The following is a 22,996-nucleotide window of genomic DNA, read 5'->3' as shown; positions in this document are numbered from 1 at the left end:
GAGGCTTTAGTTTGCCAGTCTAGGTCATGTGTGTGCAAATGCACAAGTGTATGTGCTTAATTTGCCTTCACAGCACCAGCGCTGGGGAGATGAACTGACTGTAAAACTAGAGCAGTAAAGCAGAATATTGGTGTCCATAAATGGCTGGTTATTGTCACTGCTGACTTTTCAGAAATATACTATTTAACCAGTTACACATCCTCCATCTTATAACTAAGCCATCAAAAAAACCTGAAAATTTCAGCAGATTTCCTAAGACAGAACTCAGGTAGTTTTAACTAAGAAGTAAAAAGTTCCTTATCTTAGCCCACAACCAGAAGGCTAGAAAGAGCTCCAAAACTCAGTTAATTTCAACAAAATCTTAACAAGATTACTTAGAAAATAGAGCTGTTTTCAAGCATTGCTGGCATCACAGTGACAAAAGTTCCCCAAGCTCTAGAGAACACAGCATTTGCAGATCCATTACTTCACAATTTGGGAGTGTGGTCCAAGTAGCCTGAAGATTAAGTTGCCAATGAGGGAAGTGATGCCAGCTAAGGCAGCGAAGGGTCCCCTGACTACTTCAGTGTTCTCTAGGAGCCCCAGCCACACAGGTTCCTTCCAACTTCTGGACGATGCACAGGTCACATATTCCTGATAGGCAACCAAGGCAGAAAAGATCACCAACTAAGGACAGAGAGATGGCAGAACCAGCTGTGGCCACTGGTACATGAAGCCTACGTGAATTACAACAGCTTCCAGTCTTCACTTTTGTCTTGAGCAACTAAGACAGCAGTAATACAAACAGGGCTAAAAGGAGAGGCTGTATACACAAGGAGCAGAACAGCCTCCACTACGCTAGACCTGACTGTCTCAGAGTCATCAACTGCATGAACCCAAATGATTCTTCAGGAATCACTCCCTTGAAAACAGACCACCAAAAATATAAATTCTTAAAACTTTTAAGTACATTTCTACTCAAAGGCAGAATCCATAAACCTCATCTCAATTTTTTCACAAGCACTCCAAAATGTGACATTCCTGCCTTCATGTCTATAAACTGAGACTAAATACATTTAGCAGATGCTGTTGCTGAAGCCAAAGCGGAGAAATGTTAAAGTAAGATGAGCTGTGTAAAAGGAACACAAGATTTAAGGGTTTTCAAGAAAAACCTGTAACTGGTTAGGTTGATTGTTGCTGAAAAACAAAAAGAAAAACTTAGCAAGACAAAATGTTACACACAGTCCCTTCTAACAATAAAGCCTAGAGCCCAAGGAGGCACACTCAAAAGTTTGCTTCTAAATTAAAATAAGACTGAATTTAGCAGTTCTAGTTTTGGTCATTTATTGTGCATTCGTGGGTGTGGTATGCACATGTGTGTGGCTGAAGGCCAGAGTTGATATGGGATGTCTTCCCTAAGTGCTCTCCACCATACACACTGAGGCAGGCAGTGCCTCTCACTTAAATTTGGCTAGTCTAGCTCTGTCTTCTGAGTGCTGCAAATACAGGTGGAACCCCAGGACCACCAGCGTTTACTTGGGAGCAAGAGTATAAATTCTGGTGCTTAGGTCTGTGTGACAAGTGATTTACTCAGTGAGTCAACTCCCCAGCAGCTCACAATCACCTGTAATTCCTGTTCCGAGTGATCCAATGCCCCCTTCTGGCCTCCAGGGACAATGGAATATATGTGGTACACACATATAAATACAAGCAAAACACCCATACATAAACATTTTTTAAAAAAATAAAGTACTGATACAACACAGATGAACCCTAAAAGTGTATCAATCAAGTGGGTGCTAGGTACAAAACACCATACATCACACAAGTAATTTTTGTATTGTGTGAAATGTCCTGAAGAAGCATCCCTAGACAGAAATAGATTAGTGGTTGCCTAGATCAGGACAGGAATGACTACAAATAAGCACAGGAAATCTTTCAGGCTGTAGAACCATTCTGAACTGGATATGTCTGCATAACTCTAACTTTCCTAGAGCTAAATTATTTATAAATTTAAACAAATGTATTTTAAGATATATATACCTAAACAAAGCCATTAAAGGGAAAGGGGACTAGAGAGACGGCTCAGCAGTTAAGAGCACTGGCTACTCATCTATAGGACCTGAGTTGGGGTCTCAGCACCCACATGGCTCTCACAACCATCTTTAACTCTAGTTCCAAGGGATTCGGTGCCCTCTTCTAGCATCCTTGGGTACCAAGCATACACATAGAAAAAAAACACTCATACACTTAAAAAAAAAAAATCCTATGTGGTGGGGGGGGCAGGCAAAGATGAACGGGGAACAACTACACTTAGACATGTTAGTTTTAAATTTTTATGCGTTTCATTTAGTTCATTCACAGATATAAAAACATTGCCAAAAGGTGACTTGAGTTCTACATATATATGTGCTTTTAAACTAACACTAAGATTAGTGAGATTACTGAACACTCTAACATAAGCTTACCCTATCAGCAGAGGTGTTGATCCCTGCCCTATGTAAACAGGAAAATATATAAACAGAAAAAATACAATTTCAAAGCACAGGTCATGTGATGTATATAATTTATCATCCTACTAATTAAGACATAGGTAACAATGGAGACAGAAGTTCAGAAGGGAAACAGTCTTGTCTGACCATAATGATGGCCACAATGATCAAGAAGAAGGCTTTCAAACAATGATTTTATCTTTCAGCAAGGGTGACTAATATCTCAACAGCAGAAGTACAAACAGAGAAGAACAGTGAACAGGATAAAGCAGGCAAGGTTAGCCAGGCAGTGGTGGTGCACACCTTTAATCCCAGCACTTGGGAGACAGAGGCAGGCATATCTCTGTCAGTTCGAGGCCAGCCTGGTCTAGTAGAGGTAGTTCCAGGACAGGCTCCAAAGCTACAGAGAAACCCTGTCTCAAACGCCCCCCCCACACTCCCCCCCCCCAAAAAAAAGCAGGCAAGGTTGAGGGACAAATGTGTACAAAAAGCTTGAGAGGCAGGGAGGCCTTTAGTCTGTAGCTATGAGCAGAAAAGGGTTCTACTAACCTGAGTTTATAAATGTTAGTCTGACAACTTGTGAACTTTACCCTGAGGAGGACACAAGCAGTGTCCTAATAGGAACTTGAACAAGAGAACTGAGATAATGAATGGCTCAATACCCACAACAGCAATGGAAAACAAAGGCCAGATGAGAAAGACAATTCAAAGTAAGAATTATGGTCAATGACCTGACTGTGTAGGAGTGCCACAAAGAAGGAAAGATGACAACAGCTGCCTCAGATTTGTACTTGCAAACCTCCAACGATTTCTCCTTCCATTCCAGGACAGACAATAACATTATTAACATTCAAGGGGATGGAGAGAGGGCTCTGCTGTTAGGAATATTTGGGGCTCTTGCAGAGGACCAGAGTTCCCAACACAAATGTCAGACAGCTCACAACTACTTGTAACTTAAACTCCAGATCTGACAATGTCTGAATCTGGCAGCAACCTGTATACACACATGTGCACATACCTCTCCCTATATACACAAAATCTGAAATAAATAAAAATAAACCTTAAAAAAAATCAACCTAGTTATAACTCATAGAAATGTTCATTGATATAAGTTGGCTTTTTTCCCCCTAAATATAGAAACATTTACCCTTCCACCCTGAAATCCACTTCTAGAAATCTTTCCCACAAACAAATAGGCCAAAGTCACAAGAAACTGTAAATTCAAGTTTGGTCACTGCAAAATACTAGTAATTGGTCAAAAAATTCCACCAACAGAGGACAAGAAGACCTCAGTTTGGTATGTCCACACCTGGTGGTCTGTGCAATTATGCAAAGGAATGAGGAGAGCCTCTGGGTACTGACCACATAGGATTTCTCAGCAGACATTAGCTGATCAAAGCAGGAGACCTTCTGTATATGGGAAAGAGCAAATATCAACAGACATTAAGTATTTGTTTTCAGGAAGGTAAATTAAAAATAAGAAATAGCTACCTTCAAAGGAGGAAGGGCATTGGAGGGAAGCTAGGTGAAGTGAGGGACCTCCATGGGCTCTGTGGGTAGACTCAGGGGCATTAGGCTAATGAGAGACCTCCATGGGCTCTGTGGGTAGACTCAGGGGCACTAGGCTGATGAAGGAGTTCAGTGGTAAAGTGCTATGTGAAAGCCTGATCCTGACGGGAGTTCCGGGAAAGAGAGAACTGACCCCTGAGAGCAATCCTCTGACTTCCATATGAACACACTTGCACCCTCGCACACTCATTTATAGATAAATTCAGGTACACTGTGAATGATGAAAGAAAATGACATCTTTATTTTCACTGAAGTATGAAATGTGACAATCCCCTGATCATGAATGCTAGCAATAGACCAGAGCATTTTCCAGCACTCTTCTTCAGTAAGAAACTGAATTAAAAGTCAGGTGATGGTGGTGACACACGTCTTTAACCCCAGAACTCAGGACACAAAGGCAGGCGGATCTCTGAGTTTGAAGCCTGGTCTACAGAGTGAGTTCCAGGACGGTCAACTATAGAGAAACTCCATTTGAAAAAAAAAACAAACAAGAATGAAAGAAATGGAAGGAAGGAAGGAAGGCAGGCAAGCAAAGAAACTGTAGTGATTTTCATTGTCCGGTGACAGTTACTGCCAGTACCATTTATACCCACCACTACTGAGATTACAGTAGTTAAGAATCTACTCATTCATTAACTTTTAAATGGGAAGTAAATGTTAAGCCTCAGATGGACAGGTCTGTTAAATTTGAACATCCCCATGGTCTAAAAATAAAATAAAACAAAATCAAAACACAAAAATTGGGCTGGAGAGATAGTTCAGTAGTTAAGAGTACTGACTGTTCTTTCTTTCATAGGACCTGAGATTCATTCCCAGAACCCATATGGTAGTTCATAACCATGTAAAACTTCAGTCCCAGGGGACCCAACACCCTCTCAAGCCTCATCAAGCACCAGGCACAACTGTGGTGCACAAACACACATGCAGGCAAAACACCTATACACATACATTTTAAAAATTAAATTGAAAATGTATATTGCAAGAGCAATAAAAACATAGCTGCCTGTATGATCTCCATCAATGGTTCCCTGTTTAGGCAATCACCTAACAACATATTGTAAACAAACATGGAGTTCAAAAGTGTGTTATTTCACAACTAGACAAGCTAAATGATCAATTAGACACCAATCAGCAGATTTCTGTGAAACTTTCTTAGGTACTAAATTCAACGCTTAATTTAAAAGTTTTTATGCTATAAGACCTCAAAAGTAAAGAAGTCTGAAACGACATATGGCTAATAAGTTATATGAAGGAGCATGACTCGAGAAGGGAGATAAGAGGGCTTAATTTTACATATGTTAACTTTCAAAAAAAACCACAAAAATGAAAATGCCCAGGTGGACAGTTTTTAAAATTATAAACCTTGGCCAGTGAGATGGCTCAGTGGGTAAAGGTCCTTGCGTAGGCATGATGATCTGAATTTGACCACCTGTGCTCTTATGATGAAAGGAGAGAGTCGATTCCTGAAAGCTGCCCTTTGACCTCCAGGGTGCTATGATGTGCATGCCTGCCCCTGATAAATGTTAATATAAGTGAGTGTAAAAGAATAAAACACAAAACTCAAGCTCAAAGGAAACCACACCTCAAGAAATAAGCAGAAATATACAAGTACAGGTATCAGCCTGGAAAATATCCTCAAAGTATAAAAAAGGAGAGATTGGCACTTATAACAGCCACTGAGACATAGGCTCTTCTGTCTCACTGGACACAGAAAACCCAAAATACAAACCAAAGGATAAGAGTTAATGTAATGAGCGCAACAGCAAAAAGGCTGACCACTTATCAATGAAAAGATCTATTTTGAAAGTCACTGACTGTGCATTAAGTGTGTGGAAATTGGGAACCTTAAAAAATGTTGCTCCAGATGAATAGGCAATGGTAGAGTGCTTTGTACCCCCAACACCATGGGGCAGGCAGGGGTCTCTACTAGACAGGGAAGCAAGGAAACCAAGGAAACCAGTGCACTCAAAACAATTGTGAGACGAGATGGCGGACTCTGTAGCTAACATAGACAGGCACTGCCTTTCCTGACCCTGCTGTCACAGCTGGATCCCCAGGACACCTCAGCTGTGAGAGCTTTCCCCCACTCCCCATTACAGGACGACACTAGAATGAGGTATGAGTTAAGTTCTGAAGCTAGAAAGCAAGTCTAACTTACAAATGACTGGGCAGATACAACTATCATGCCTCAATTACCAAAATTAAATCATACCTTACTCAAAAAACATAATCCGCCCTTTCTGCATGTCTCAGACTGAATTTATGTGACCATAGATTCACAGCCAGATACAAATCTGCTGCAGCATGTTTGTGTCTCTGCCTTCTACTCCTTTAAACAAGTCCTTCTGGCAACCTCAACACTATGACCCCAACTCAGTTCACCATCAGATGGCATTGAATAAACAAACCAATTGCTGCCTAGGACTAAACAAAGCAAAACGTTAAGTGTGACTAGCTTGTGACTAGCACATTCACCTAGAAGTCAACAGTACTCAACTGACTGACCCTGTTCCATACTGACAGTCTGAACTGTGTTCATTCATGTTAAAATAATCCTTAAAAAATAAACACAGGGCATGGGGAGCATTGTTCAGGGGATTCAGTTTAGTTTTATTAGATGCAAAAGCTCTGGAGAGCTACTGCACAGTATAGTGCCTATAGTTAATAACATATTGCATATTGTATACATGCCGGAAAGTAAAAGAAAAAAAGAGAAATGCGAGGAAGAAATCCTGAAGGTTTTTACAAAAGGATAAATGTGAGGTTATTGATATTATTTATAGTTTGACCTCATCATCTAACAGCATTTAGGGGACCAGAAGTACAGTATCTCAGCAGTAAGAGCTCAGGTCAAGGCCCTGGGCTCCATCCCTGCTACCAAAAAGGTAAGGAACAGCTGTCTTACTGTATGTCATAAACATAAAGAAGTTTCACCTCAACAGGGCAGAGGAGGGAAGTGAAACACAAGATCCTCAGAACTGTGGTAAAGATTAAGACACTCTAGGTAGAAATATAGCTGGGACATAGTAAGAACCCTCCCAGCAAATGATTGCTTTCTTCCTTCTAAAATCCAGAGTGGCAGAAGATGTTCCTTAAAACCCATGAGCTTCTAAATCATATGCTAGAAAATCGTTACAATTCATTAAAAACAAGGGCAAGTCTTGATGCAGGAGAACTGAATTGTCTGTATTCCGTCAATCATGTTTTGAATAAATGCTGACTGGTCAGGCAGGAAGTATAGGCGGGTTAACCAGACAGGAAGTAGAGGTGGGGTAATGAGAACAAGAGTATTCTGGGAAGCAGAAAGCTCCCTCGGCAGTTCTGCCCAGACTACTGAAGAAGCAAGATGTGAGCTGTCCCACTGAGAAAGGTACTGAGCCATGTGGCTAACATATACTCGAATAATGGGTTAATTTAAGCTACAAGAGCTAATAAGTAGCCTGAGCTATTGGGTCAATCAGTTTTATAACTTATGGAGATCTCTGTGTGATTTTCTTTGGGGCTTGCTGGCTGTGGAGAACTGGGCAGGACATAAACCCCAACAAGCAGGCCCCTTCATGTTACAAAGTCTAGGATAATGAACTTATTCATGTAGTATTTGCAAAATTTTCCTTAAAAAGGAGACTATAAGTTCATTGTTGATTTGTATATTGCACTTGTGAAACACACTTATAGACAACAAGACAGAAAACATCAGTAAACAAAAGATACCATTTAATATTAAATGTTATACTTATTTTCTTTACTTAATTTGAAATTAGGCTTTCTTAATAGTCATTGCTATTTGGGTACCAATGTTTTATTAAGTAGGTTTTACATTTATAACTGTTATTATAAAAATGGAAAATGTACTTTTTCTATTGCTGCAATAAAATACCCTGACAATAGAACTTAAGGGAGGAAAACTTTATTTCGTATCATTTTAAGGGTACAGTCCATCGTGAAGGGGAAGGTTCAGTGGTAGGAGTATAAGGCAGCTGGCCACATTGCATCCACAGTCAGAAAGCAGAAGCTGATGAAAGACTATGCTCAGGTAGCTTTTTTCTTTTTATTGAGTTCAGGATTCTAGCTGGAGGAATGGTACTGCCCATCCCAACCTACTCTAGATAATTCCTCAGAGATGTGCCAGAGATGGTCACCATAGAAACATCAATTTGACATGTGTATATATAATGACTATCTGAAAACAGAAAATCTCACCCTCTTAAGAGGTTTCAAGAGCAAAACCACTGATCCACCAGCCCATGGTTCTATGGCTAGAGCTGGTGCGTAGTTGACAGCTCAATCTTCAACAGTCAACAGCATCTGGCACAATGCAGATGTTCTAGCAATACTGATATACACACTCTAAATCCTGTGATAACTGACATTCTGCAGATACTTTGCAGAGGACCATGTTCAACACCCACACCCTGACTCACAACCTTATAACCACAGTTCTAGGGGATTCATCACTTCCTTCTGGCCACTGCCACCTAGCACACAGGACACACACACACGTGGACAAGTACTCATAAAAATAAACCATTTAAAATTTTGGGAGATAGTTATTTAAACAAGCTGTATAAACTATAAAACTGATGGTATAAGTTAAGAAAGGAAGACCATGACCCCCAATCCTGGAGGAGGTCAAGAGCAAACATTTGCATTTTGAACTTCACAGTTCCGTCCTGCTCCCATCACTCTCTGAAAGCTAGCTAAGCTTGGGAACCAGATCCTCAAATTTTTAAAAATGAATCCAGCAGTCTTCTTTTGATCATTCTTGTTCTTATTCTGATTGTAGAATATAAATATTTACAGTCACTCTCTCAAATATATGTTTTCAACTACAGGAAATCTCAGATATCAAAGTATAGAATTTTCTCATAGGAATGAACAACTAGCAATTAGTAAATAATTTTTGTTCTCTTAGAACTGATACCAGAACAATTATTAGAAGACTATCTCTATTAAGCCTAAATATCTATAAAGCATTAAAAGTACTAAAATTACTTCATATTGAAGTTTAGCTCCGCCAACATCTGTACCCTTTCTACTTTAATTATTATGATTCCAAGAAGATACCATGAGCACTTAGAAAACTTGAAAATTTGCCAGGAAATATAAGCACATGAGACTCCAAAGGTGTCATATAGAACTGGCCTGTCTGTCAAAATCTAGTTTAAAAATCTAGGTTTTTTTCTTTAATTATACTTATTTACTTGTGGGGTGATGGAAGCTTGAGAGAGAGAGACGTGGGGGGAGAGGTCAGAGGACAGTCTTCAGGTATTCGTGCATTCAACCTCAGGTGGCCAGGCTTGGTTGCAGGCACTTTTACCTGTGCTAAGATCTCATCAGCCCCCAAAAGGTCTAGTTTTAACTACTAAGAACTAAATTCCAATTTTCAGTTTCAGGGCAATACTTTCCCCTCAATAATCTAGTTGAATCTTATTTCTCCAAAAATATATACTGGTAATCTTATGTATTTTGTTGCTAAGCATTTTCCTTTAAAATAAGGAAAAATGGAATTGTATTTTCCCCATCATCCACCTATAGCATACATGTTGTTCAAACTAAGAGCTATAATCCATTATTCCTGTATAGATCAGGAAATCAATTTAGTAAATAGCAACTGGGACTATTTTTTAAAGACCAACAAAGGAAACAAATGAACTTCATAGGATCTAACAAGATATGTATTACAGATGGAGTATTCCTTATCCAAATGCTCAGAACCAGTAGAGATTTTTTTTTCTCATCCAGACTTTGGAATGTCTTAGGCATATATAATATATCTTGGACATGAGATTCAAATCTAAACATAGATTAAAATCTAATCATAAACTTCATTTATGTCCTACACATACTTTACAAAACAGAGGCTGAAAAGAAGGTAATCTCATTGAACATTTTTTGACAGTGACAAGTCACATGAAATTTGGTGTGGAATTTCCCACTTGGAGTATTGAGTTGGTCCTCAGAAAGTTCCTGATTTTAAGCATTTCAGATGCTTGTTGTACTACAGAAACACTACAAGGATATTTTGAGGCAAACGTAAGAGTTTTGGTACTTGAAATCCTCACTCCACAACTTACTAGAGAGCTCTTCACTGCTGAGCTTCTTTCGTTGTCTATAGGGAGACAATACTAGTTCTCCAGTCAAAATGAAGTAAATAAATGCTGCCTGTAAATTTACCAATACCTCTGATATGACAATACAGAGGCAGTAGTGCCCTCCAAACACACCAAAGTGTTCCCAGGAAAAGTGTATGATAATGGTCCCTTGTCTCTTTCCCTCTCTGAGGCTTGTGCATGAGAACTGCTTTGGCTAAGATGTAGTAAGTATGTCATGCCTGAGGCCATGAAATCTACTTCAACTCATAGTTCCCATAGTCCCACTCAGTCAATTTCCAACTGCTTCATGTGCACAGTGACCATTCTGTCCTGTGGTCAGTGAGCACTACGGCCTGAAAAACTACCTGCTCAATAAAAAGAGTTTGAAAGTGGCACATCATGAGAGCATGCAGCTATTCATCACCTCATCTGGGTTTTCAATTAAAGACAGAACAACAACTCCTCTCCTTTCTTCTATTCTGCTAAAATAACTCAGATGCCCTGAGTTGAAAACTCATCAGGGATCTCCTTAGTTAAGCTAACATTCTAGCATACTTCCTCCTAACTCCACTACACAAATTAGCTGAAGAGAACATGCACTTCTTTTAATTCTTTCATGTTTTTTTTGGGGGGGTGGGGGTCATGAACACTAGGCAAGCACTGTATCACATGGCTGCATCCTTACTTTTCACTTTGAGGCAGGTCACTAGGTTGCCAGGGCTGACCTGATCCACGATCTTCCTATATTGGCCTGCTGTATAACGGAGGTTCTAGATCTTCACACCAGTCCCAGAGTTTTTTACATTGTTTGATTTGAAGACAATTTACTACTGTACTGACCCCCAAAGAAATGAGGGGTTAAGTGCACGCCCCATTCTCATGATATCCTCAACATGAATAGAAATCCTGGAAGCACCCAAGAGTTCAGAGTAAGCTCAATGTCACCTCCTGTTGCCATCCCTGTTATGGATGTATGGTCATGCTAATTTACAAAAAGCCATCCCATCCATGTGTAGGTGTATGCATTCATGTGCAAGCAAGTGTAGGTGTATGCACTCATGTGCAAGCATGTGTGCACATGTGTGTGTATTCTAGAGGTCAACCTTAGGGGTTCCTCTAATGCCATCCACCAGCTTTGGGTTTTGTTTGCTTTTGGGATGATCTCTCACATCCTGCAATATTAACTTCCCCTTAGAAGACAATTTTGAAACAGGTAAGCCTCCAGCACTTTGTACATGCTGGAGAATTTTCTTGAACTGCCTGCTCCCAATCAAGATGTGTGGCTTTCTTCTCAATAACAAAATCATCTTCACAGCTTGCATAACTTTCTTTTTTTCAAAATATAAGAGTGGTTACTAGGGTTTCTAGCTTTTGCCTTCACATCTGAACCCAGGTTGACCTATCCTCCTGGGCTCCAATGCCCCTCCCACCTAAGGCTCTCCAGAGGCTGCCATTACAAGAAGTGTTAAGGGGCAGAAGAGACACATTAGCAGCTTATCTGAAATAACTGAGTCTGGCCCTAGATTCAATCTCCAGTACTAAAAACCACGAAAGAACCCTACTGTCTGCATTTTAATAAGCACACCCTCCATGCAGGTGTTCATAACGTCTATCCTCACACCAGCTGGAACTGGTGTTGCACAGAGCCACACTGTCCTCGCTGCTGCTCTTGTTTAGTGGACGGAGCCTCAAAACAAAACACTAATGATTGGAACTAATAACATAGACCTATAATTCCAGCTACTAAGGCAGCCAGGCAAGCGTTCCCAAATCTAAGGCCAACCTAGGCTGCAGAGATAGTTCAAGGCCAACTCAGACAACTTCTAAAGATCTTATCAAAACAGAAGGAAAAAAAATCCCAAAGGGCTGGAGATAAATTACAGCTCAATAGCCATTTGCCTACCATATCCGAGACCCCAATACACCTAACAACCAGACTACCATGGTGTCTCACATAATTTGCTTCACTTATTGGGTGTTGCTCAGGAAAGACTTCTAAGCTTATCTTCAAGTAGCCTATTCTGCATGCCATTACTTATGTTTTCAGGCGAAAAAACACTTAGTTAAAGAACACTGAAATTACAAAATCCAGATTTTCTCCCAGTTTTTTTGTTTGTTTGTTTTTGCTTTTTTTGTTTTGTTTTGTTTTTCGAGACAGGGTTTCTCTGTAGCTTTGGTGCCTGTCCTGGAACTAGCTCTTGTAGACCAGGCTGGCCTCAAACTCACAAAGATCCACCTGCCTCTGCCTCCCGAGGGCTGGGATTAAAGGCGTGCGCCACCACCGCCAGGCTTCTCCCATAGCTTTAATAGCACTATAATTTTATATATGAGGGACTGGTGAGATGTCTCAGCAGAGGAAGGTACTTGCCTGATGATCTGAGTTAGATCTTCAAGTCCACATGGTGGAAAGAGAAAACCAACTCCTTGAAGTTGCCCTCTAACCTTTACATGTGTGCTACGCCCTTGTGCATGCAGACAAGACACACACACACACACACACACAAGAATTTTTTTTTAATTCTGAAAAAGCAGTAAACAAGTAGAATGGGTCTATTCATTATAAATATTAGGATCAAAATAAATCACAACTTTGGAATAGCCAAAGTGATCTCATAAATTAAAAACAAAAGAAAAGGAGCTGAAGAGATGGCTCAGCAGTTAAGAGGATTTATTGCTCTTCCAGGACTCAAGTCTGGTCCCCAGCACTCATATGGTGGCTCACAAACAGCTGTTAACTCCAGTTCCAGGGAATCTGACACGCTCTCCTGGCCTTCTCTAACACCAGGCAATATACATGGTAGACATATATTGTCTTAGTCACTGTTGTATTGCTGTGAAGAGTCACCATGACAAAGGCAACTCTTACACCATAAAGCCTTTAACTGGGGGCTTGCTTACAGGTTTAGAGGTTTAGTTCACTTATCATTATATCATTATGTCAGGGAGCATGGAAGAAGGCAGGAGTGGTGTGGGAGAAATACCTAAGAGCTACATCTTGATCCACAGACAGACAGACAGACAAGAGACAGACAGAGCCAGAGACAGACAGAGCCAGAGAGAGAGAGAGAGAGAGAGAGAGAGGGCACGAGCCTGGTCCTGGTGTGGGCTTTTGAAACCTCATAGCTTACTCCCAGTAGCATCGCATTTCCTCCAAGGCCATACCTATTCCAACAAAGCCATACCTCCTAACCCTTCTCAAACAGTGCAAATAGCCAAGTCAATTATACCCAAAGTACCCTATCACATAAGAAGCAAATTCACACAAATTCAAGTTGAATTTCAGTAGATTAGCTGATGAATAGTATCATTTCTGTGATATGTGCCTAGTCTAGTTTCAACCAGGACAGCAAAAGATGGACTTCTTCCATGTAAGGCATTTGCAAGAAGGAGAACACTGAGAAGCAGCAACCAGTAAGTCAAAAAGCACATATTCAGCAAGTCTTTGGCATAAACTTAGTGCTGAACAGCAGTGTTCCAGTAACATTAACCTGTAAGTAAAGCATTTAAAGACTTTTAATCTTTAAGATGGGAGGAGTCTGCCATCCTGTACTCCCTTTCGGTCTCTCTTCCAAACCACTCTTACACTTCCCAAAGGTAAGCCTGGCATGTGCACCCATTCCTAGGATTCCATTTAGGACTTAGGAGTCTGTCTGCTCCATGGCTTATCAACCTCAAACTCAGACACGATTCCAAACCTTTCCTTCTAGTCTGACCAGAGCAAGCCTCTTTCCAACTCCCAGGAAGGAAGATCTAAGTTCTCACCTTTTCTGCATGTTGTGAATTTAAGCTATCAGGCACAAATAACTATTTTATTTGTCCCCCTTGACACCTGGTGACAGTTTCTAATGCATTTTATGCACATTTCTGTGTACCTATCTTCTCTTAATCCCCACAATTATTTCTAATTTAGAGTATCATTTTTTAGATAACAGATAAAAACAGAACTTTCAGTTTTCCAAAGCATAAACTATGTCAAGTAATTCTTCCTACTTTTTAGTTGGGCTTATTTCTATACATGAAGGGATTACAGTTTCAACATTCAACTTAAAATGTAGCTACTGTTATTAGGAGTTATGAACTAAGCAAAACAGGATGGAATGTTCTGTTATCACCAAGAAAAAGGAGCTCGGCTAGCTGTCCCGATGGCTCAGCAGAGAAGGGCAGCTGCCTCCAGGCCTGGAGACCTGAGTTTGATCGCAAGAACCCACAAGGTTGAAGAAAAGAACTGAGTGCTACCAGTTTGTCCTGACTTCCACATAGGCTGCCGCATGCATATGTACACTTGTGTCGACACACACACTTTTTTTTAAAAAAGGGAAACAAAAACGGAAACATCCGCTATGAAGGCTCTTTTAAATAAACAATAAGATATCAAAACACGGTGAGCTTCATAAGATTAAGACAGTTTAATGGAAGGGATCTGGAGCATGTGAAGGAGGATGATACAGGGGAATGAATAAGAACAAGACAGAGAACCTGACCAAAGAATCAGACTACTCATTAACGCATGGAAAGGAGGGGCAGGGAACTCAAATACCAAGTCATTTCTGCACTGAATAAGCAAAATGATCTTCCTTGGCAGTGGTTCTTCTATTACTATTTTCTTAAGATTTATGCTTTTGAAAATTATATCACCGTGCTGGGAATGAAGCTCAGTGGTGGAGGACTTGCTTAGCATACAGAGTCTGAGGCTCCCCTGGGTTCCATTCCCAGCACCTTGGCCCCAAAAGATTCCAAAGAAGAACCAATCCACTATATTACATTTTTAGCTGTTTATTTGCACTATAAAAATTAGCACAAAAAACCTAAAATGAACCACTTCTTAAAGATAATCACTATTAATATGCAGTTCTCTTCCAAAAATACACACTCACACCAAACTCTATATATTACATATTAATTTTTATTATTTTTGCACTTTAATACTCAATACAGTGTTACAAAAATGCAAAAATTTACCTTAACCATGCTCAAATAGTTAACCACAATAACCCCAAACTGAAAATGAATGTACAATAAGAAGGCATTAAGCCAGGCGGTGGTGGCACACACCTGTAATTCTAGCACTTGAGAGGCAGAGGCAGGCAGATCTCTATGAGTTCCAGGCCAGCCTGGTCTACAGAGCAACTTCCATGACAGTCAAAAGCTAGATGGAAAAACTTTTTCTGGGGGGGGGGGGGGTGGTGTGTGCGCGTGCACATACATACACATTAATTCACATGCGGGGGTCACTAGTCTATTACCACTTTTTATATTAATAAAAAACTTAAAATTAGGCTAGTTATATCAAATTTTACATCATTTCTAAAGTTTCTATTACACAGCTTGTTCTTAAAAAACTGTATTTAGTTGGGGCTGAAGAGATTGCTTAGCAGTTAAGAGCATTTCCTGAGCTGTCAGGATCACTTTTCAGCAACAACACAGTGGCTTGTAACCAGTTCTAGGAGATCCAGTGCTCTCTTATAGCCTCTGTGGTCACCAGGTCTGCTCTCTGGGCACCGGGCATATATATGGTACACACACATATATGCCCATAAACACCCATACATGAAAAAATATTTTAAAATTATATTTACTTATACTCTATCAATAAGTAGGCATACTTCTCCACCTTCTCAACAGAAGTGGCTTATTTGACAACAGCTCCGATGTCCACTTCTGGGAACACGGCTGGTCAAGCTGAAGACTTCTTGGTTTTCTATTCTAGTTTGTCTTTTTTTTCCATGTGAAGAAATCTTTTCCATTAGTTTACAAGCCCTCTTTGATAGTCTAAAAATAAATTTGCTTGTAAAAACATTTTTTGTTTGTGATTTGCCATTTATTCTGTTTATCATAAGGAAGTTTTATAATTCCTAAGTAACTGGACTATCTTCTTTGAAGTCTATATTTTTGGTATTATGGTATTATTTAAGTTTATCCACCTGAGACTTGAAATTGTTAGTTTTTTGTTACTAATTTTTTCTAAAAAAACTATTTTAAAACACACAAGTTCACCTAAAATCACCATTTTACAACTTTAATTACTTATACTAGCACATACTTTATACAGAGTTAAATTGACAGCCTGTTTTCTAAAGTATTTTCTGATACAGGCCTTTAAAAAAAACGTAGCTTATTAACTAGCTTTAAGCATTTCTGCAAGGCCAGTGAGTCAGAACATCACACCCAACTTACAAAAGCCCTGAAGTCCCACAACCGCCCCTGCCTACACCCTCAGTGCCTAAGTACTCTCCAGCGTTTTCCAAAGGACCAGGAAGAAGAAACTCACTCCTGGGAGTCAAGCATAGTTATGTACGATGCATTCTGTTGTAAAGGTCAGACATCAACACTTATCTCACTTTAGTCTCTACCAATCTTCATTTATTTCATATACATCAGACTTTCAGGGTGAGCCCTTGATTAAAAGTTAATGGTAAACTCTGGGATTCCCATCTTGCTCTAACCGCCCACCTGGATGGGGCATTACATCTTCTTATCCTTGATAGAAAGTACTCGAAGTCCAGGAACCTTTTTTCTACAAGGAGGGTTAGACGTCAGTACTTACACTTCACGGGGATTTGCAGAACTGGAAGGATGGACATGAATATTAGCGTGAGCATTGTGCTAGGTACTAGGGTCAGATTTGTCCCACCCTGTCCTTGGGTAAAGGTCAGTTTAGTGGAAGAAACCGCCAAGTGTCATCAGAAGGTTAAGCACTGAGATAATACCACAGACAGGAGGACATCACGAGGACTAGGGAAAGCTCCTAGACAGCATGGCAGCTTTCCTGAGATGGCGATGTCTGAGCTGACAAGTGGTAAGAAGGAAAGAAAGAGACACGGAGATCACCCAGAACAGACCAGAAGTGCAGTCAAGCTGAACCATGAGTGAAAGCGGTGAGCAGAGTATCCTTCTTCTGTCCAGGCTTCCCAAAGGAAAAAGTAAATACATCAAACTCAGGCTTTTTATAACTCTGGTGGTCATACACAAATGGTATGTTATGTTCTACAAGGTAGTTCTCCAATGCCCACTGCTTGTGTTTAAAAGTTATGACATTCTCATGGAATTCACATAGTTTAAGGGATTAAAGAAAACTTAGATGATATCACTTTAAAACCACCTTAGGTACTTGCTGCCAAGACTAAGGAATTGAGTTTGGTCTCTGAGGCCCAAAAGATAGAGAACAGACTACTGAAGTCTGTCTTCTGGCTTCCACATGTGCGCTGTGGTGCATGCACATGAAGCATGCATGCTTACACACATTAAAAAATGAATCCAGAGCTGTCCCTTAAAATAGATGGTTAACAGCTTTTTCTTCAGGGATATCTAAAAGATAATTTCAAAACGAAACCACTAATACTCAAAGACAGTTCACCCTATTATTTCATTGTTAAGGGTAGAAAGACTGTGTTTGGGGCTTACGTAGGGCTCAAACTACAAGGAATTGGTAATTTTTTTGGGGGGGGTCTAACAAATTAAATCTGAAGAATACCAAGTAACGTTGCTTGACTTAAAGCATGTTCACTTAACTTCATTTTCCATAATGAAATGAAGGCATGATACCCTTTATCTTCCCACAGAAGCTTTTGGTGCAGCTGGGCTGGCCTATCTTCCCAGTAGGAAACAGCCTAAAATACTAACCTGCTCTACATCAAAGGCAAAGAGATTAAAAAAAAAAACACAACAACAACAAAAAACAAGTTTGTTTCAATGAATAACAGAAAAAGTATAAATACTGACCCCTTGAACTAGATTTATTTCACACTATTTGGATTTCCACAACTAAAGAAACCCTCAACATTTTCCCCCTAGGACATAGTAACTAGCTATGGAGGCAGAGGAAGAGACACAAAGATGACAATATCATTCTAAAGAGGCATGCAACATAATAATAAAGTTTGCACTCTTACCCAGCTCAACAGCAGTTATGACTAAGTTTTCTGCAGCCAAAATTAGGGGGAGTAGTCAAACCCTAGGACTAATTTAATTAGTTCAAAAAATTTATTCATGGTACCACAGAGATCATGTTCTATGTTATTTGAGGGAAACAAAGGACTTACTCCCTTGTCTTCAAAGATCTCATAGTCAAAATGTATGGGAAATAAACCGGCACTGGCAAAATTAAAAAGAGCAACAAGTAGGTGGAGTTCTGAGAACAACAGACTCTACAGTGTCTAAAGACACCTGGCCAAATCAGCTCAAATGTACGCAGCATGCAGGAATTCGGGCCACACCTACCAGGCTCAGGAAAGACCTATTTTATAAACTGATGAAGCATCCTAGCACATCTAAAGTTGGTTGGATTTTTGGCAAAATAGTTTTTTTTAAAGAAGATACCAATGAGGGGAAAAGGGAAGAGGTTAACATTTTTAGAAAGTGCTTCAGCCTTTTCTCCCAGGTTTTGTAAGTTCTCCCCCAAAACCTCCAAAAATGGGCATAATAGAAGATAAAACAAGCCAGTTTTGTGTTTGCATGCTCAGAATTTAAAATGAGATGTAACTTTTTCAACTGACTATGGAAGCAATAAATACAGGTTTTAAATAAAAATTAAATAGCATCTTGAAACCCTTTCAAACAGAAAAAAAACCCTCATATCCTTATTTTCTTAAGCTACACTCGCTTCTTTAGTGTGCTAGGTTTAGGTCCTAGAAACTTGAAGTAGAAAGGTTAGTTCCTCTTCTGTCACCCCAGTAAGCGCCTTTCTAAAAAACAGTGATCATTTATTCCACACTTAGCTTTAGGCTGTTTTATCGCTACTCCAGCAAAGAGCAAGTACACACAGAGCAACTAAAACCGCTTGAACAACTTGACTGCGTTTCAGTATGTGCCCTTACCACAGACCCCCAACGACTGCGAACTAACTGTACAAGCACCGACAGTGACCTCGTCGGCAAGGGGAATCTTCTTTTTGGCAGACCTGGCTCCCTCAACTTCGGAGATTAAGCTCAAGGAATGAGTGTGCGTGCGTTCCTTGCTTTCTGAATTAGCTCGTGTGTCTCACAGTGCACAGGTGACAGGAAGAGGGGGCTTTCAGGGCCACGCGGGACTTAAGAATAGAGGAGCTCGAGCCACGGGCCACGGGACCCCAACTCGGTCCGCCTGGCCCGGCGCTCGGTTACCTTTGGGGTCAGAGCGCGCGCTCCCGCCGGGCCCGGGGGCGCGCCGAGGCCACCGCGCTGGGCCCAGCCCGACTCTAGAGGGCTGGCGGACGCCCCGGGGCTCCGTGCGTTTGGAAAAGCACACCGCATCCCTGCGCGCCTGCTCGGCCAAGCTCACGGAGAGAACGGAGCCCCGGGCACCACTGTTACCCAATAATCATGCCCCGCACCGTCGCAACAATGCGAGCCCCGGGTTCTCCGAGAGCACGAGTCCCCGGGTTCACAGGCGCCCCGGCCGAGAGGAACCCGCAGGGCCGAGGGGAAGGGAGGGGTGGGTGGCGCGTGAGGTGCGGAGGCCGGCACCACAGGCCGCGCCGAGTCCGGCTTTTTCCCAGTGCGTAGCCGGGGCCTGGCCCCGCGAGTCCTGGCCCAGGCCGAGCCCAGCCGGCCGGGTGACTCAGGCCGGGCCTGCCGGCTCCGCTCCGCCCTCGGCGTCCTCCGCCCACGACTTCCCTGGCCCGGCCGCCATTCCGCCTGGCCGCGGCGCGGCGCGGCGCCTCAGGCCTCGCCGGCAGCCCGGGCTCGGCCGCCGCGGCCCAAGTCACTGCGACGCCGCGGTCCGCCGAGGCCTGCGCTGCCTCCCGCCGCCGCGGCCCGAGCCGCTACTCACCCGCATCTCCGGGCGCCCCCCGACGCTCGGGCGACGGCGTGTAGCGCTCGCGGGGCCCGCCGAGGTCTGGCCGCGTCCCTCAGCGCCCGGGCTGCCCCGCCTGGAGCTGCGTGCGACACGGCGCCCGCTCCTCCTCCTCCTCCCCTGCCCGCCTGCCGGCCCTCCTCCTCCCGCCGCCGCCGCCGCCGCCGCCTGCACCACGCAACCTCCGCCCTCTCGCCGTCCCTCCGCCGCTCCCCGCCCTCCCGGCTTCACCGGCTCTGGCGACCGCGGGGCGAAGCTGTGGGGGAGGGAGGGCCGGAACGCACCGCCATCGGCGTCCGGGGCGGGGGAGCCGAGAAACCGTCGCCGCCATCGCCTGGCCAGCGGCGGCGCGGGAGGGGCACCGAAACCGCCCGCCCGTAGGCCCCGGCCGCCCATCCGTGGCGAGGCCCAGCTTGGTGCGGGCATTTCTACCTGCGACCCATGGCCCCTGCTTCCCGAACGCCGAGCCGGGCACTGCCGGACGTGCCGGATCCTCCGCCAGGTTTTCCCGCCGCCCTCGCGTCGGGGCGGCCTCTCAAGTCTCGGCTTCCCGCCACTTCGGACTCCTCGTGGGGGCTGAGCTGAGGTTGGGGGCTCTGGCCACAGAAACTTCCGGAAGCAGCTGTGGGAGAGGGGCTCCGACGCCCCTTGCCCCTCGGCTGCGCGCATCTCCCAGGAGCTGACATGGACCGCAGCACCACCGGTCCTGGAGGTGAACCAGAGGCAATATCCCCGACCGCCAGATGAGAAAGTCAGATGGGCCGACGGCCCCCAAATCAGCGCAGACTCCAGAGAAACGTGCCTCTCCGACCCCCTTCCTACTTGTAGGCCTTCGGGATACCCCCGCCGAAAGTACCAGCTTGCCCACATACCGTGTGGTGTGTGTGTGTGTGTGTGTGTGTGTATTTATCTTCCTCTTTAATACTTTCTTCTAAAGTAGGCTTCCCTCTTTAGATCCAAAAGGATTAAAAAGATTAAAATCTCCATAAGGTTCAATTTTGGATTCAGTTGGAGTTGGCGATTCCAAACTGGGAAGACATGAAACAGTATTGTTTTTACATCTAGGATAATTTCGTCCGTTGGAAATCAGCTGTCTTGTGTTTGTAATATTCAATTGTAAATTTGGTAACACCCCTAGCCACAGGTGAAAGCTAGCAGCTAGCGAACGGTAGGTTTACCCCCACACCTACTTAGAGGTGGCTGTTTTAAAATCCAGGTTCAGATCTGTCCGTCTGATTCCCGGAACAAGCTAGGAAAGAATTTCAGTTAGCCCATCATCTGGGCAAAAGATGTCTTTGGTGTAACTTCCTGTTTTGAGCAAACTAGAACACTGCAGATGCTAATGTACCACTTCGGGGCAGAAATCCTCGGCCGATCTGCCAGTCCCACTTCCAGAGCTTCAGATCCTTTCCAAAGGAAAGTCCCAATGGTGTGCTGCTGTGTTTCGTCCCTTCTATTGAACTGTAGCTTTTTGCCATCTATTAAATATTTTAGAAGTGTTTTTTTATGTGTATCCCAAATTATGTTGCTACTGTTTCGTTTGTCTTGAGCAACCCCTCAATAACTCAGTCTAAAGAAACTTAGATGTATTTATTTAGTAACTTCTTTTGTAGACATATAAAGGTGGAGATTAAAAATGTAGGTTTGTCTCATGTATGTTTTGGCTTTCATTTTAAACTGGATTCCCATGTGTTCAAAGGTAACAGTTTACCTCCTCTTTATATTCCCTGATCTGCTGTCCTCAGTCTGTGATTTCCCACCTCAAGAGTTGCATGCATCAACTTTGAGGATTTCCTCCAACCGGCTTGACCTTAAATACAAGTGTTTAGTGTCGCCGAGTTCACTCCCCATGTCTCACGGGCTCCTGTCTTCATTTTCTACGTCATCTTCAGTGGCTGGACTTGTTCATTCACTGTGTCCCCTTTGTAACCAGATTGCATGTTCTGAGCAGACAGACCAAACAATGCAATGGTAACTGCTGCTCAAAACACCCTTCATCTTCTGTTTCAGCAAACCTGGTGTCATTCAGGATGAGCCACGTGGAAAGACAGTGACACCAGAATCAAAGTTCAAAACAGTCTCACAAGGCTTTAGCCGGCCAAAGTCAATGCGATTAAAATATCGCTTCGTAAATTAGAAACAATAATATAGTTGGAAAAGCTCAAGTTCTAGGTTTAAACAGCTGTTTTTTAAATACCTCATTGCCAGCTTCCCATATGTGCCCTCGGGCTTGCCTTGAAGACAGGGATTATTTCTTAAAGTTTGCCTGTTCCTTCAACATTGTACTGGACGAATACTGAAGCCTGCCCAAAGCGTGTTTACGACTCCTCCAATGGAAGAGCACTGAGTCACTTGGACAGTCTTAGGAACTATTATTTCTAGTACTTGGGTAAGGAACTAGCCATCTGTGCAAAGTAGATTTCACAAGTTGGTTTCCAAACTGACTTGGCGTCAGATTTACCCAGGATATAATTACTAATTCAGGGGCCCCTTCCATATCCAAGAACCAAACTTGGGAGGAAAAGAGCAAAACTAGAATCTGGAACTAGCAGAGTTTACGTTTTGTCTTAACCATCATTAGCTGGGTAGGTTTGAGCAACTCCGTGTTTCATCTTCATCTGATACAGGAATGATAATAATAGTAACTCATATGGAATTATAAGCTAAACATAGACAAATATTACTGATGATGAAAATTCTCTACATACCAGTGCCTGAGTTTGGGAACCACAGATTTAATGAACCATTCTTGTTCTGTCCAAGTTTCAAATGTTATAACCCTAAAATTTTCACTATTAAGCTTTACAATATATTCTAATAAATCTCATTTGTTTTGAGGCAATGTAATTTTAATTTTTTATGCATATGAGTATGTTGCCTGCACATATGTATAGGCAACATATGTGCCTGTACTATCTGTGCATGCCTGGTGCTGAGGGAAGCCAGAAGATGTTCCACTTCCTCTGGAACTGGAGTAACAAACATTTTTGGGCTACTATGTAGGTTCTGGGAATCGAACCCTTGTCCTCTGCAAAAATAAATGCTCTTAATCTCCTGAATCATCTCTCCAGCCTTCCAAATAGTTGTTATAAA

At 42.5% G+C, this 22,996-nt stretch overlaps 1 protein-coding gene across 3 annotated transcripts in view; it reads right to left on the bottom strand.

Annotated features, from left to right (window-relative positions):
* The window catches only part of Cul1 (cullin 1), a 66,013-nt gene extending 45,543 nt beyond the window's left edge, over positions 1-20,470 (bottom strand). For 2 of the 3 annotated variants that reach the window (XM_087901640.1, XM_085683624.2), the window contains exon 1: positions 19,880-20,016. The gene's annotated coding sequence lies outside the window, so the exon portion shown is untranslated. Of the gene's footprint in view, positions 1-19,879; positions 20,017-20,335 lie in introns of those variants that run through there. The other variant, XM_085683625.2, reaches the window with a different exon arrangement.
* Positions 20,471-22,996: the final 2,526 nt, after the last annotated feature.

The sequence above is a fragment of the Myodes glareolus genome, chromosome 25 (genome assembly GCF_982192425.1).
Source record: "Myodes glareolus chromosome 25, mMyoGla1.1, whole genome shotgun sequence".
In the NCBI taxonomy this organism is placed as follows: Eukaryota; Metazoa; Chordata; class Mammalia; order Rodentia; family Cricetidae; genus Myodes; species Myodes glareolus.
This window is presented reverse-complemented; position numbering and strand designations above follow the sequence as displayed.